Raw genomic sequence first — 17047 nt, forward strand, 5'->3', positions numbered from 1 at the left:
CGGATTTCTTCGTATGATACAAGCTGTGTATTCCATTCACCCAAGTTCTACTGGTGATATTATCAGTTTCAAATAGACCATTGGAAGCTCATATGAATGTTATAAAACTGTGGTGGAAACCAATAATATGCCCTTAATGAAATGTATTAATTTGTACAGCTGACCAGAAGTGCACTGATGTCATTAGTTCTGCAAGTTCCATCCAGTCACCCACTCTATCTCTTTTTTAAAAAAGGGCAGTTTTCAGCATTCAAGGGTTTATGTCAGTGGTGGAGGGTAGGAAGCAGTTCAAGAAGTCCCTGTTTCATAACCATATACCCTCTTCAATAGATCCTGTTAAAATGTTTTTCAACCCAATGAACTGTAAGAAAATATAAGATATATCATCATTTAATATACAAAACAATGAACAATTGGGTTTAGCTATGCTCTTAGCACAAAATCAACAAAATGCAGTAGAGAAGCAGTGACGTTTTGCAGAATTTGTGCATTTGACAAACGTTTTTTTTTCCATGTTCCAAGATCTTCATGTGATACGAAATGTATGAATTCTTGCAATGGAAACCTCACTGTATTTTACCAAGGCAGATAAAGGACATATTTTGCACCCCTTATACTTATAAGGAGGGTTTGGTGGCTGAAAATGCATTGCTTTGATGGTGATTGCATGTTGCTTTAACTTTGTACATATTACTGAATTAATAAAGGTGAAAATTTCAGAACTGGGCATATAGTTCAGTGGTAGAGCATTTAACTGCAGATCAAAAGGTCCCTAGTTGAAATCTGGGTGCCCCCTTGTCCAACTGTTTTACCTGTAGAAATATTTTTTTAATTAAATAAATTGAAGAAAACATTTACAATCTTAGCATTTTATGTAATGAGCAACACATTTCTACATTTGAAATACTCCTGATCATCTCCTGAAACATAGGGTAAACAAACACCATTAAGCTGTTTAGGATTTCTTCATATGATGCAAGCTGTGTTTTACATTCACCCAAGTTCTATTGGTGATATTATCAGTTTGAAATAGTCCATTGGAAGCTCATATGAATGTTATAAAACTGTGGTGGAAACCAATAATATGCCCTTAATGAAATGTATTAATTTGTAGAGCTGACCAGAAGTGCACTGATGTCATTAGTTCTACAAGTTCCATACAGTCACCCACTCTATCACCTTTTTTAAAAAGGGCAGTTTTCAGCATTCAAGGGTTTAACTCAGTGGTAGAGCGTAGGAGTGCAGTTCAAGAGGTCCCTGTTTCATAACCATATACCCTCTTCAATAGATCCTGTTAAAATGTTTTTCAACCCAATGCACTGTAAGAAACAATAAGATATATAATCATTTCATATACAAAACAATGAACAATTGGGTTTAATTATGCTCTTAGCACAACATCAACAAACTGCAGTAGAGAAGCAGTTACATTTTTCAGAATTTGTGCATTTGACAAAAGATTTTTTTTCCATGTTCCAAGATCTACATGTGATACGAAATGTATGAATTTTTGCAATGGAAACCTCACTGTATTTTACCAAGGCACATACAGGACATCCTTCGCACCCCATATACTTATAAGGAGGGTTTGGTGTCTGAAAATGCTTTGCTTTGATGGTGATTGCATGTTGCTTCCACTTTGTACATATTACTGAATAAATAAAGGTGAGCATTTCAGAAATGGGGGTATTGCTCCGGAGTAGAGCATTTCACTGCAGATCAAAAGGTCACTTGTTCAAATCTGGGTGCCCCCTTGTCCAACTGTTTTACCTGTAGAAATATGTTTTTAATTAAATAAATTGAAGTAAACATTTACAATCTTAGCATTTTATGTAATGAGCAACACATTTCTACATTTGAAATACTCCTGATCATCACCTGAAACATAGGGTAAACACCATTAAGCTGTTTAGGATTTCTTCATATGATCAAGCTGTGTTTTACATTCACCCAAGTTCTACTGGTGATATGATCAGTTTGAAATAGTCCATTGGAAGCTCTTATGAATGTTATAAAACTGTGGTGGAAACCAATAATATGCCCTTAATGAACTGTATTAATTTGTACAGCTGACCAGAAGTGCACTGATGTCATTAGTTCTACAAGTTCCATACAGTCACCCACTCTATCACCTTTTTAAAAAAAGGGCAGTTTTCAGCATTCAAGGGTTTAACTCAGTGGTAGAACATAGGAGTGCAGTTCAAGAAGTCCCTGTTTCATAACTATATACCCTCTTCAATAGATCCTGTTAAAATGTTTTTCAACCCAATGCACTGTAGGAAACAAAAGGATATATCAACATTTCATATACAAAACAATGAACAATTGGGTTTAACTATGCTCTTAGCACAAAATCAACAAACTGCAGTAGAGAAGCAGTTACATTTTGCAGAATTTGTGCATTTGACAAAAGATTTTTTTTCCATGTTCCAAGATCTACATGTGATACGAAATGGATGAATTTTTGCAATGGAAACCTCACTGTATTTTACCAAGGCAGATAAAGGACATCCTTCGCACCCCATATACTTATAAGGAGGGTTTGGTGGCTGAAAATGCATTGCTTTGATGGTGATTGCATGTTGCTTGCACTTTGTACATATTACTGAATTAATAAAGGTGAACGTTTCAGAACTGGGGGTATCGCTCAGTGGTAGAGCATTTGACTGCAGATCAAAAGGTTCCTAGTTCAAATCTGGGTGCCCCCTTGTCCAACTGTTTTACCTGTAGAAATATGTTTTTAATTAAATAAATTGAAGTAAACATTTACAATCTTAGCATTTTATATAATGAGCATCATATTTCTACATTTGAAATACTCCTGATCATCACCTGAAACATAGGGTAAACACCATTAAGCTGTTTAGGATTTCTTCATATGATCAAGCTGTGTTTTACATTCACCCAAGTTCTACTGGTGATATGATCAGTTTGAAATAGTCCATTGGAAGCTCTTATGAATGTTATAAAACTGTGGTGGAAACCAATAATATGCCCTTAATGAAATGTATTAATTTGTACAGCTGACCAGAATTGCACTGATGTCATTAGTTCTACAAGTTCCATAGAGTCACCCACTCTATCACCTTTTTAAAAAAGGGCAGTTTTCAACATTCAAGGATTTATGTCAGTGGTAGAGCGTAGGAGTGTAGTTCAAGAATTTCCTGTTTCATAACTATATACCCTCTTCAATAGATCCTGTTAAAATGTTTTTCAACCCAATGCACTGTAAGGAACAATCAGATATATCATCATTTCATATACAAAACAATGAACAATTGGGATTAACTATGCTCTTAGCACAAAATCAACAAACTGCAGTAGAGAAGCAGTTACATTTTGCAGAATTTGTGCATTTGACAAAAGATTTTTTTTCCATGTTCCAAGATCTACATGTGATACGAAATGTATGAATTCTTGCAATGGAAACCTCACTGTATTTTACCAAGGCAGATAAAGGACATCTTTTTTACCCCATATACTTATAAGGAGGGGTTGGTGGCTGAAAATGCTTTGCTTTGATGGTGATTGCATGTTGCTTCCACTTTGTACATATTACTGAATAAATAAAGGTGAACTTTTCAGAAATGGGGGTATATAGCTCAGGGGTAGAGCATTTCACTGCAGATCAAAAGGATCCTAGTTCATATCTGGGTGCCCCCTTGTCCAACTGTTTTACCTCTAGAAATATGTTTTTAATTAAATAAATTAAAGTACACATTTACAATCTTAGCATTTTATGTAATGAGCAACATATTTCTACATTTGAAATACTCCTGATCATCACCTTGAACATAGGGTAAACACCATTACGCTGTTTAGGATTTCTTCATATGATACAAGCTGTGTTTTACATTCACCCAAGTTCTACTGGTGATATGATCAGTTTGAAATAGTCCATTGGAAGCTCTTATGAATGTTATAAAACTGTGGTGGAAACCAATAATATGCCCTTAATGAAATGTATTAATTTGTACAGCTGACCAGAAGTGCACTGATGTCATTAGTTCTACAAGTTCCATAAAGTCACCCACTCTATCATATTTTTTAAAAAGGGCAGTTTTCAACATTCAAGGGTTTATGTCAGTGGTAGAGCGTAGGAGTGTAGTTCAAGACGTCCCTGTTTCATAACCATATACCCTCTTCAATAGATCCTGTTAAATGTTTTTCAACCCAATGCACTGTAAGAAACAATAAGATATATTATCATTTCATATACAAAACAATGAACAATTGGGTTTAACTATGCTCTTAGCACAAAATCAAAAAAATGCAGTAGAGAAACAGTTACGTTTTGCAGAATTTGTGCATTTGGCAAAATATTTTTTTTCCATGTTCCAAGATCTACATGTGATACGAAATGTATGAATTCTTGCAATGGAAACCTCACTGTATTTTACCAAGGCAGATAAAGGACATCCTTCGCACCCCTTATACTTATAGGGAGGGTTTAGTGGCTGAGCATGCATTGCTTTGATGGTGATTTCATGTTGCTTCCACTTTGTACATATTACTGAATAAATAAAGGTGAACATTTCAGAAATGGGGGTATAGCTCTGGGGTAGAGCATTTCACTGCAGATCAAGAGGTCCCTAGTTCAAATCTGGGTGCCCCCTTGTCCAACTGTTTTACCTGTAGAAATATGTTTTTAATTGAAGAAAACATTTACAATCTTAGCATTTTATGTAATGAGCAACACATTTCTACATTAGAAATACTCCTGATCATCTCCTGAAACATAGGGTAAACACCATGAAACTGTTTAGGATTTCTTCATATGATACAAGCTGTGTTTGACATTCACCCAAGTTCTACTGGTGATATTACCAGTTTGAAATAGTCCATTGGAAGCTCATATGAATGTTATAAAACTGTGGTGGAAACCAATAATATGCCCTTAATGAAATGTATTAATTTGTACAGCTGACCAGAAGTGCACTGATGCCATTAGTTCTACAAGTTCCATAGAGTCACCCACTCTATCACCTATTTAAAAAAGGGCAGTTTTCAACATTCAAGGATTTATGTCAGTGGTAGAGCGTAGGAGTGTAGTTCAAGAATTTCCTGTTTCATAACTATATACCCTCTTCAATAGATCCTGTTAAAATGTTTTTCAACCCAATGCACTGTAAGAAACAATCAGATATATCATCATTTCATATACAAAACAATGAACAATTGGGATTAACTATGCTCTTAGCACAAAATCAACAAACTGCAGTAGAGAAGCAGTTACATTTTGCAGAATTTGTGCATTTGACAAAAGATTTTTTTTCCATGTTCCAAGATCTACATGTGATACGAAATGTATGAATTCTTGCAATGGAAACCTCACTGTATTTTACCAAGGCAGATAAAGGACATCTTTTGTACCCCATATACTTATAAGGAGGGGTTGGTGGCTGAAAATGCTTTGCTTTGATGGTGATTGCATGTTGCTTCCACTTTGTACATATTACTGAATAAATAAAGGTGAACGTTTCAGAAATGGGGGTATATAGCTCAGGGGTAGAGCATTTCACTGCAGATCAAAAGGATCCTAGTTCATATCTGGGTGCCCCCTTGTCCAACTGTTTTACCTCTAGAAATATGTTTTTAATTAAATAAATTAAAGTACACATTTACAATCTTAGCATTTTATGTAATGAGCAACATATTTCTACATTTGAAATATTCCTGATCATCACCTTGAACATAGGGTAAACACCATTACGCTGTTTAGGATTTCTTCATATGATACAAGCTGTGTTTTACATTCACCCAAGTTCTACTGGTGATATGATCAGTTTGAAATAGTCCATTGGAAGCTCTTATGAATGTTATAAAACTGTGGTGGAAACCAATAATATGCCCTTAATGAAATGTATTAATTTGTACAGCTGACCAGAAGTGCACTGATGTCATTAGTTCTACAAGTTCCATAAAGTCACCCACTCTATCATATTTTTTAAAAAGGGCAGTTTTCAACATTCAAGGGTTTATGTCAGTGGTAGAGCGAAGGAGTGTAGTTCAAGACGTCCCTGTTTCATAACCATATACCCTCTTCAATAGATCCTGTTAAATGTTTTTCAACCCAATGCACTGTAAGAAACAATAAGATATATTATCATTTCATATACAAAACAATGAACAATTGGGTTTAACTATGCTCTTAGCACAAAATCAAAAAAATGCAGTAGAGAAACAGTTACGTTTTGCAGAATTTGTGCATTTGGCAAAATATTTTTTTTCCATGTTCCAAGATCTACATGTGATACGAAATGTATGAATTCTTGCAATGGAAACCTCACTGTATTTTACCAAGGCAGATAAAGGACATCCTTCGCACCCCTTATACTTATAGGGAGGGTTTAGTGGCTGAGCATGCATTGCTTTGATGGTGATTTCATGTTGCTTCCACTTTGTACATATTACTGAATAAATAAAGGTGAACATTTCAGAAATGGGGGTATAGCTCCGGGGTAGAGCATTTCACTGCAGATCAAGAGGTCCCTAGTTCAAATCTGGGTGCCCCCTTGTCCAACTGTTTTACCTGTAGAAATATGTTTTTAATTGAAGAAAACATTTACAATCTTAGCATTTTATGTAATGAGCAACACATTTCTACATTAGAAATACTCCTGATCATCTCCTGAAACATAGGGTAAACACCATGAAACTGTTTAGGATTTCTTCATATGATACAAGCTGTGTTTGACATTCATCCAAGTTCTACTGGTGATATTACCAGTTTGAAATAGTCCATTGGAAGCTCATATGAATGTTATAAAACTGTGCTGGAAACCAATAATATGCCCTTAATGAAATGTATTAATTTGTACAGCTGACCAGAAGTGCACTGATGCCATTAGTTCTACAAGTTCCATAGAGTCACCCACTCTATCACCTATTTAAAAAAGGGCAGTTTTCAACATTCAAGGGTTTATGTCAGTGGTAGAGCGTAGGAGTGTAGTTCAAGAAGTCCCTGTTTCATAACCATATACCCTCTTCAATAGATCCTGTTAAATGTTTTTCAACCCAATGCACTGTAAGAAACAATAAGATATATAATCATTTCATATACAAAACAATGAACAATTGGGTTTAACTATGCTCTTAGCACAAAATCAACAAACTGCAGTAGAGAAGCAGTTACATTTTTCAGAATTTGTGCATTTGACAAAAGATTTTTTTTCCATGTTCCAAGATCTACATGTGATACGAAATGTATGAATTTTTGCAATGGAAACCTCACTGTATTTTACCAAGGCACATAAAGGACATCCTTCGCACCCCATATACTTATAAGGAGGGTTTGGTGTCTGAAAATGCTTTGCTTTGATGGTGATTGCATGTTGCTTCCACTTTGTACATATTACTGAATAAATAAAGGTGAGCATTTCAGAAATGGGGGTATTGCTCCGGAGTAGAGCATTTCACTGCAGATCAAAAGGTCACTTGTTCAAATCTGGGTGCCCCCTTGTCCAACTGTTTTACCTGTAGAAATATGTTTTTAATTAAATAAATTGAAGTAAACATTTACAATCTTAGCATTTTATGTAATGAGCAACACATTTCTACATTTGAAATACTCCTGATCATCACCTGAAACATAGGGTAAACACCATTAAGCTGTTTAGGATTTCTTCATATGATCAAGCTGTGTTTTACATTCACCCAAGTTCTACTGGTGATATGATCAGTTTGAAATAGTCCATTGGAAGCTCTTATGAATGTTATAAAACTGTGGTGGAAACCAATAATATGCCCTTAATGAACTGTATTAATTTGTACAGCTGACCAGAAGTGCACTGATGTCATTAGTTCTACAAGTTCCATACAGTCACCCACTCTATCACCTTTTTTAAAAAAGGGCAGTTTTCAGCATTCAAGGGTTTAACTCAGTGGTAGAACATAGGAGTGCAGTTCAAGAAGTCCCTGTTTCATAACTATATACCCTCTTCAATAGATCCTGTTAAAATGTTTTTCAACCCAATGCACTGTAGGAAACAAAAGGATATATCAACATTTCATATACAAAACAATGAACAATTGGGTTTAACTATGCTCTTAGCACAAAATCAACAAACTGCAGTAGAGAAGCAGTTACATTTTGCAGAATTTGTGCATTTGACAAAAGATTTTTTTTCCATGTTCCAAGATCTACATGTGATACGAAATGGATGAATTTTTGCAATGGAAACCTCACTGTATTTTACCAAGGCAGATAAAGGACATCCTTCGCACCCCATATACTTATAAGGAGGGTTTGGTGGCTGAAAATGCATTGCTTTGATGGTGATTGCATGTTGCTTGCACTTTGTACATATTACTGAATTAATAAAGGTGAACGTTTCAGAACTGGGGGTATCACTCAGTGGTAGAGCATTTGACTGCAGATCAAAAGGTTCCTAGTTCAAATCTGGGTGCCCGCTTGTCCAACTGTTTTACCTGTAGAAATATGTTTTTAATTAAATAAATTGAAGTAAACATTTACAATCTTAGCATTTTATGTAATGAGCATCACATTTCTACATTTGAAATACTCCTGATCATCACCTGAAACATAGGGTAAACACCATTAAGCTGTTTAGGATTTCTTCATATGATACAAGCTGTGTTTTACATTCACCCAAGTTCTACTGGTGATATGATCAGTTTGAAATAGTCCATTGGAAGCTCTTATGAATGTTATAAAACTGTGGTGGAAACCAATAATATGCCCTTAATGAAATGTATTAATTTGTACAGCTGACCAGAATTGCACTGATGTCATTAGTTCTACAAGTTCCATAGAGTCACCCACTCTATCACCTTTTTAAAAAAGGGCAGTTTTCAACATTCAAGGATTTATGTCAGTGGTAGAGCGTAGGAGTGTAGTTCAAGAATTTCCTGTTTCATAACTATATACCCTCTTCAATAGATCCTGTTAAAATGTTTTTCAACCCAATGCACTGTAAGAAACAATCAGATATATCATCATTTCATATACAAAACAATGAACAATTGGGATTAACTATGCTCTTAGCACAAAATCAACAAACTGCAGTAGAGAAGCAGTTACATTTTGCAGAATTTGTGCATTTGACAAAAGATTTTTTTTCCATGTTCCAAGATCTACATGTGATACGAAATGTATGAATTCTTGCAATGGAAACCTCACTGTATTTTACCAAGGCAGATAAAGGACATCTTTTGTACCCCATATACTTATAAGCAGGGGTTGGTGGCTGAAAATGCTTTGCTTTGATGGTGATTGCATGTTGCTTCCACTTTGTACATATTACTGAATAAATAAAGGTGAACGTTTCAGAAATGGGGGTATATAGCTCAGGGGTAGAGCATTTCACTGCAGATCGAAAGGATCCTAGTTCATATCTGGGTGCCCCCTTGTCCAACTGTTTTACCTCTAGAAATATGTTTTTAATTAAATAAATTAAAGTAAACATTTACAATCTTAGCATTTTATGTAATGAGCAACATATTTCTACATTTGAAATACTCCTGATCATCACCTTGAACATAGGGTAAACACCATTAAGCTGTTTAGGATTTCTTCATATGATACAAGCTGTGTTTTACATTCACCCAGGTTCTACTGGTGATATGATCAGTTTGAAATAGTCCATTGGAAGCTCTTATGAATGTTATAAAACTGTGGTGGAAACCAATAATATGCCCTTAATGAAATGTATTAATTTGTACAGCTGACCAGAAGTGCACTGATGTCATTAGTTCTACAAGTTCCATAAAGTCACCCACTCTATCATCTTTTTTAAAAAGGGCAGTTTTCAACATTCAAGGGTTTATATCAGTGGTAGAGCGTAGGAGTGTAGTTCAAGAATTTCCTGTTTCATAACTATATACCCTCTTCAATAGATCCTGTTAAAATGTTTTTCAACCCAATGCACTGTAAGAAACAATCAGATATATCATCATTTCATATACAAAACAATGAACAATTGGGATTAACTATGCTCTTAGCACAAAATCAACAAACTGCAGTAGAGAAGCAGTTACGTTTTGCAGAATTTGTGCATTTGACAAAAGATTTTTTTTCCATGTTCCAAGATCTACATGTGATACGAAATGTATGAATTCTTGCAATGGAAACCTCACTGTATTTTACCAAGGCAGATAAAGGACATCTTTTGTACCACTTATACTTATAAGGAGGGTTTGGTGGCTGAAAATGCATTGTTTTGATGGTGATTGCATGTTGCTTGCACTTTGTACATATTACTGAATTAATAAAGGTGAACTTTTCAGAAATGGGGGTATAGCTCAGTGGTAGAGCATTTGACTGCAGATCAAGAGGTCCATAGTTCAAAACTGGGTGCCCCCTTGTTCAACTGTTTTACCTGTAGAAATATGTTTTTAATTGAAGAAAACATTTACAATCTTAGCATTTTATGTAATGAGCAACACATTTCTACATTAGAAATACTCCTGATCATCTCCTGAAACATAGGGTAAACACCATGAAACTGTTTAGGATTTCTTCATATGATACAAGCTGTGTTTGACATTCACCCAAGTTCTACTGGTGATATTAGCAGTTTGAAATAGTCAATTAGAAGCTCATATGAATGTTATAAAACTGTGGTGGAAACCAATAATATGCTCTTAATGAACTGTATTAATTTGTACATCTGACCAGAAGTGCACTGATGTCATTAGTTCTACAAGTTCCATACAGTCACCCACTCTATCACCTTTTTAAAAAAGGGCAGTTTTCAGCATTCAAGGGTTTAACTCAGTGGTAGAATATAGGAGTGCAGTTCAAGAAGTCCCTGTTTCATAACTATATACCCTCTTCAATAGATCCTGTTAAAATGTTTTTCAACCCAATGCACTGTAGGAAACAAAAGGATATATCAACATTTCATATACAAAACAATGAACAATTGGGTTTAACTATGCTCTTAGCACAAAATCAACAAACTGCAGTAGAGAAGCAGTTACATTTTGCAGAATTTGTGCATTTGACAAAATATTTTTTTCCATGTTCCAAGATCTACATTTGATACAAAATGGATGAATTCTTGCAATGGAAACCTCACTGTATTTTACCAAGGCAGATAAAGGACATCCTTCGCACCCCATATACTTATAAGGAGGGTTTGGTGGCTGAAAATGCATTGCTTTGATGGTGATTGCATGTTGCTTGCACTTTGTACATATTACTGAATTAATAAAGGTGAACTTTTCAGAACTGGGGGTATCGATCAGTGGTAGAGCATTTGACTGCAGATCAAAAGGTTCCTAGTTCAAATCTGGGTGCCCCCTTGTCCAACTGTTTTACCTGTAGAAATATGTTTTTAATTAAATAAATTGAAGTAAACATTTACAATCTTAGCATTTTATGTAATGAGCATCACATTTCTACATTTGAAATACTCCTGATCATCACCTGAAACATAGGGTAAACACCATTAAGCTGTTTAGGATTTCTTCATATGATACAAGCTGTGTTTTACATTCACCCAAGTTCTACTGGTGATATGATCAGTTTGAAATAGTCCATTGGAAGCTCTTATGAATGTTATAAAACTGTGGTGGAAACCAATAATATGCCCTTAATGAAATGTATTAATTTGTACAGCTGACCAGAATTGCACTGATGTCATTAGTTCTACAAGTTCCATAGAGTCACCCACTCTATCAGCTTTTTAAAAAAGGGCAGTTTTCAACATTTCTAGGATTTATGTCAGTGGTAGAGCGTAGGAGTGTAGTTCAAGAAGTCCCTGTTTCATAACCATATACCCTATTCAATAGATCCTGTTAAAATGTTTTTCAACCCAATGCACTGTAAGAAACAATCTGATATATCATCATTTCATATACAAAACAATGAACAATTGGGATTAACTATGCTCTTAGCACAAAATCAACAAACTGCAGTAGAGAAGCAGTTACATTTTGCAGAATTTGTGCATTTGACAAAAGATTTTTTTTCCATGTTCCAAGATCTACATGTGTTACGAAATGTATGAATTCTTGCAATGGAAACCTCACTGTATTTTACCAAGGCAGATAAAGGACATCTTTTGTACCACTTATACTTATAAGGAGGGTTTGGTGGCTGAAAATGCATTGTTTTGATGGTGATTGCATGTTGCTTGCACTTTGTACATATTATTGAATTAATAAAGGTGAACTTTTCAGAAATGGGGGTATAGCTCAGTGGTAGAGCATTTGACTGCAGATCAAGAGGTCCCTAGTTCAAAACTGGGTGCCCCCTTGTTCAACTGTTTTACCTGTAGAAATATGTTTTTAATTGAAGAAAACATTTACAATTTTAGCATTTTATGTAATGAGCAACACATTTCTACATTAGAAATACTCCTGATCATCTCCTGAAACATAGGGTAAACACCATGAAACTGTTTAGGATTTCTTCATATGATACAAGCTGTGTTTGACATTCAGCCAAGTTCTACTGGTGATATTACCAGTTTGAAATAGTCCATTGGAAGCTCATATGAATGTTATAAAACTGTGGTGGAAACCAATAATATGCCCTTAATGAAATGTATTAATTTGTACAGCTGACCAGAAGTGCACTGATGCCATTAGTTCTACAAGTTCCATAGAGTCACCCACTCTATCACCTTTTTAAAAAAGGGCAGTTTTCAACATTCAAGGGTTTATGTCAGTGGTAGAGTGTAGGAGTGTAGTTCAAGAAGTCCCTGTTTCATAACCATATACCCTCTTCAATAGATCCTGTTAAATGTTTTTCAACCCAATGCACTGTAAGAAACAATAAGATATATAATCATTTCATATACAAAACAATGAACAATTGGGTTTAACTATGCTCTTAGCACAAAATCAACAAACTGCAGTAGAGAAGCAGTTACATTTTTCAGAATTTGTGCATTTGACAAAAGATTTTTTTTCCATGTTCCAAGATCTACATGTGATACGAAATGTATGAATTTTTGCAATGGAAACCTCACTGTATTTTACCAAGGCACATAAAGGACATCCTTCGCACCCCATATACTTATAAGGAGGGTTTGGTGTCTGAAAATGCTTTGCTTTGATGGTGATTGCATGTTGCTTGCACTTTGTACATATTACTGAATTAATAAAGGTGAATGTTTCAGAACTGGGGGTATCGCTCAGTGGTAGAGCATGTGACTGCAGATCAAAAGGTTCCTAGTTCAAATCTGGGTGCCCCCTTGTCCAACTGTTTTACCTGTAGAAATATGTTTTTAATTAAATAAATTGAAGTAAACATTTACAATCTTAGCATTTTATGTAATGAGCATCACAGTTCTACATTTGAAATACTCCTGATCATCACCTGAAACATAGGGTAAACACCATTAAGCTGTTTAGGATTTCTTCATATGATACAAGCTGTGTTTTACATTCCCCCAAGTTCTACTGGTGATATGATCAGTTTGAAATAGTCCATTGGAAGCTCTTATGAATGTTATAAAACTGTGGTGGAAACCAATAATATGCCCTTAATGAAATGTATTAATTTGTACAGCTGACCAGAATTGCACTGATGTCATTAGTTCTACAAGTTCCATAGAGTCACCCACTCTATCACCTTTTTAAAAAAGGGCAGTTTTCAACATTCAAGGATTTATGTCAGTGGTAGAGCGTAGGAGTGTAGTTCAAGAATTTCCTGTTTCATAACTATATACCCTCTTCAATAGATCCTGTTAAAATGTTTTTCAACCCAATGCACTGTAGGAAACAAAAGGATATATCAACATTTCATATACAAAACAATGAACAATTGGGTTTAACTATGCTCTTAGCACAAAATCAACAAACTGCAGTAGAGAAGCAGTTACATTTTGCAGAATTTGTGCATTTGACAAAAGATTTTTTTTCCATGTTCCAAGATCTACATGTGATACGAAATGTATGAATTCTTGCAATGGAAACCTCACTGTATTTTACCAAGGCAGATAAAGGACATCTTTTGTACCCCATATACTTATAAGGAGGGGTTGGTGGCTGAAAATGCTTTGCTTTGATGGTGATTGCATGTTGCTTCCACTTTGTACATATTACTGAATAAATAAAGGTGAACGTTTCAGAAATGGGGGTATATAGCTCAGGGGTAGAGCATTTCACTGCAGATCGAAAGGATCCTAGTTCATATCTGGGTGCCCCCTTGTCCAACTGTTTTACCTCTAGAAATATGTTTTTAATTAAATAAATTAAAGTAAACATTTACAATCTTAGCATTTTATGTAATGAGCAACATATTTCTACATTTGAAATACTCCTGATCATCACCTTGAACATAGGGTAAACACCATTACGCTGTTTAGGATTTCTTCATATGATACAAGCTGTGTTTTACATTCACCCAGGTTCTACTGGTGATATGATCAGTTTGAAATAGTCCATTGGAAGCTCTTATGAATGTTATAAAACTGTGGTGGAAACCAATAATATGCCCTTAATGAAATGTATTAATTTATACAGCTGACCAGAAGTGCACTGATGTCATTAGTTCTACAAGTTCCATAAAGTCACCCACTCTATCATCTTTTTTAAAAAGGGCAGTTTTCAACATTCAAGGGTTTATGTCAGTGGTAGAGCGTAGGAGTGTAGTTCAAGACGTCCCTGTTTCATAACCATATACCCTCTTCAATAGATCCTGTTAAATGTTTTTCAACCCAATGCACTGTAAGAAACAATAAGATATATTATCATTTCAGATACAAAACAATGAACAATTGGGTTTAAATATGCTCTTAGCACAAAATCAAAAAAATGCAGTAGAGAAACAGTTACGTTTTGCAGAATTTGTGCATTTGGCAAAATATTTTTTTTCCATGTTCCAAGATCTACATGTGATACGAAATGTATGAATTCTTGCAATGGAAACCTCACTGTATTTTACAAAGGCAGATAAAGGACATCCTTCGCACCCCTTATACTTATAGGGAGGGTTTAGTGGCTGAGCATGCATTGCTTTGATGGTGATTTCATGTTGCTTCCACTTTGTACATATTACTGAATAAATAAAGGTGAACATTTCAGAAATGGGGGTATAGCTCCGGGGTAGAGCATTTCACTGTAGATCTAAAGGTCGCTAGTTCAAATCTGGGTGCCCCCTTGTCCAACTGTTTTACCTGTAGAAATATGTTTTTAATTGTAGAAAACATTTACAATCTTAGCATTTTATGTAATGAGCAACACATTTCTACATTAGAAATACTCCTGATCATCTCCTGAAACATAGGGTAAACACCATGAAACTGTTTAGGATTTCTTCATATGATACAAGCTGTGTTTGACATTCACCCAAGTTCTACTGGTGATATTACCAGTTTGAAATAGTCCATTGGAAGCTCATATGAATGTTAGAAAACTGTGGTGGAAACCAATAATATGCCCTTAATGAAATGTATTAATTTGTACAGCTGACCAGAAGTGCACTGATGCCATTAGTTCTACAAGTTCCATAGAGTCACCCACTCTATCACCTTTTTAAAAAAGGGCAGTTTTCAACATTCAAGGGTTTATGTCAGTGGTAGAGCGTAGGAGTGTAGTTCAAGAAGTCCCTGTTTCATAACCATATACCCTCTTCAATAGATCCTGTTAAATGTTTTTCAACCCAATGCACTGTAAGAAACAATAAGATATATAATCATTTCATATACAAAACAATGAACAATTGGGTTTAACTATGCTCTTAGCACAAAATCAACAAACTGCAGTAGAGAAGCAGTTACATTTTTCAGAATTTGTGCATTTGACAAAAGATTTTTTTTTCCATGTTCCAAGATCTACATGTGATACGAAATGTATGAATTCTTGCAATGGAAACCTTACTGTATTTTACCAAGGCAGATAAAGGACATCCTTCGCACCCCATATACTTATAAAGAGGGTTTGGTGGCTGAAAATGCATTGCTTTGATGGTGATTGCATGTTGCTTCCACTTTGTACATATTACTGAATAAATAAAGGTAAACATTTCAGAAATGGGCTATAGCTCAGGGGTAGAGCATTTCACTGCAAATCAGAAGGTTCCTAGTTCAAATCTGGGTGCCCCCTTGTCCAACTGTTTTACCTGTAGAAATATGTTTTTAATTAAATAAATTGAAGTAAACATTTACAATCTTAGCATTTTATGTAATGAGCAACACATTTCTACATTTGAAATACTCCTGATCATCTCCTGAAACATAGGGTAAACACCATGAAACTGTTTAGGATTTCTTCGTATGATACAAGCTGTGTTTTACATTCACCCAAGTTCTACTGGTGATATTATCAGTTTGAAATAGTCCATTGGAAGCTCATATGAATGTTATAAAACTGTGGTGGAAACCAATAATATGCCCTTAATGAACTGTATTAATTTGTACAGCTGACCAGAAGTGCACTGATGTCATTAGTTCTACAAGTTCCATACAGTCACCCACTCTATCACCTTTTTAAAAAAAGGGCAGTTTTCAGCATTCAAGGGTTTAACTCAGTGGTAGAACATAGGAGTGCAGTTCAAGAAGTCCCTGTTTCATAACTATATACCCTCTTCAATAGATCCTGTTAAAATGTTTTTCAACCCAATGCACTGTAGGAAACAAAAGGATATATCAACATTTCATATGCAAAACAATGAACAATTGGGTTTAACTATGCTCTTAGCACAAAATCAACAAACTGCAGTAGAGAAGCAGTTACATTTTGCAGAATTTGTGCATTTGACAAAAGATTTTTTTTCCTTGTTCCAAGATCTACATGTGATACGAAATGGATGAATTTTTGCAATGGAAACCTCACTGTATTTTACCAAGGCAGATAAAGGACATCCTTCGCACCCCATATACTTATAAGGAGGGTTTGGTGGCTGAAAATGCATTGCTTTGATGGTGATTGCATGTTGCTTGCACTTTGTACATATTACTGAATTAATAAAGGTGAACGTTTCCGAACTGGGGGTATCGCTCAGTGGTAGAGCATTTGACTACAGATCAAAAGGTTCCTAGTTCAAATCTGGGTGTCCCCTTGTCCAACTGTTTTACCTGTAGAAATATGTTTTTAATTAAATAAATTGAAGTAAACATTTACAATCTTAGCA

At 35.2% G+C, this 17047-nt stretch overlaps 3 non-coding genes across 3 annotated transcripts; all 3 read left to right on the top strand.

The window, feature by feature from the left end:
- Window positions 1-2636: 2636 nt before the first annotated feature.
- Window positions 2637-2708, top strand: TRNAC-GCA (transfer RNA cysteine (anticodon GCA)). Its single transcript has one exon. It is a non-coding gene; the product is annotated as a tRNA-Cys (tRNA).
- A 9443-nt stretch (window positions 2709-12151) lies between these two features.
- On the top strand, window positions 12152-12223 carry TRNAC-GCA (transfer RNA cysteine (anticodon GCA)). Its single transcript has one exon. It is a non-coding gene; the product is annotated as a tRNA-Cys (tRNA).
- Window positions 12224-16903: 4680 nt separating this feature from the next.
- Window positions 16904-16975, top strand: TRNAC-ACA (transfer RNA cysteine (anticodon ACA)). The gene has a single exon. It is a non-coding gene; the product is annotated as a tRNA-Cys (tRNA).
- The last annotated feature ends 72 nt before the right edge of the window (window positions 16976-17047 follow it).

This window comes from Ambystoma mexicanum, chromosome 4q (assembly GCF_040938575.1).
Source record: "Ambystoma mexicanum isolate Mex_15411 chromosome 4q, UKY_AmexF1_1, whole genome shotgun sequence".
Lineage (NCBI taxonomy): Eukaryota > Metazoa > Chordata > Amphibia > Caudata > Ambystomatidae > Ambystoma > Ambystoma mexicanum.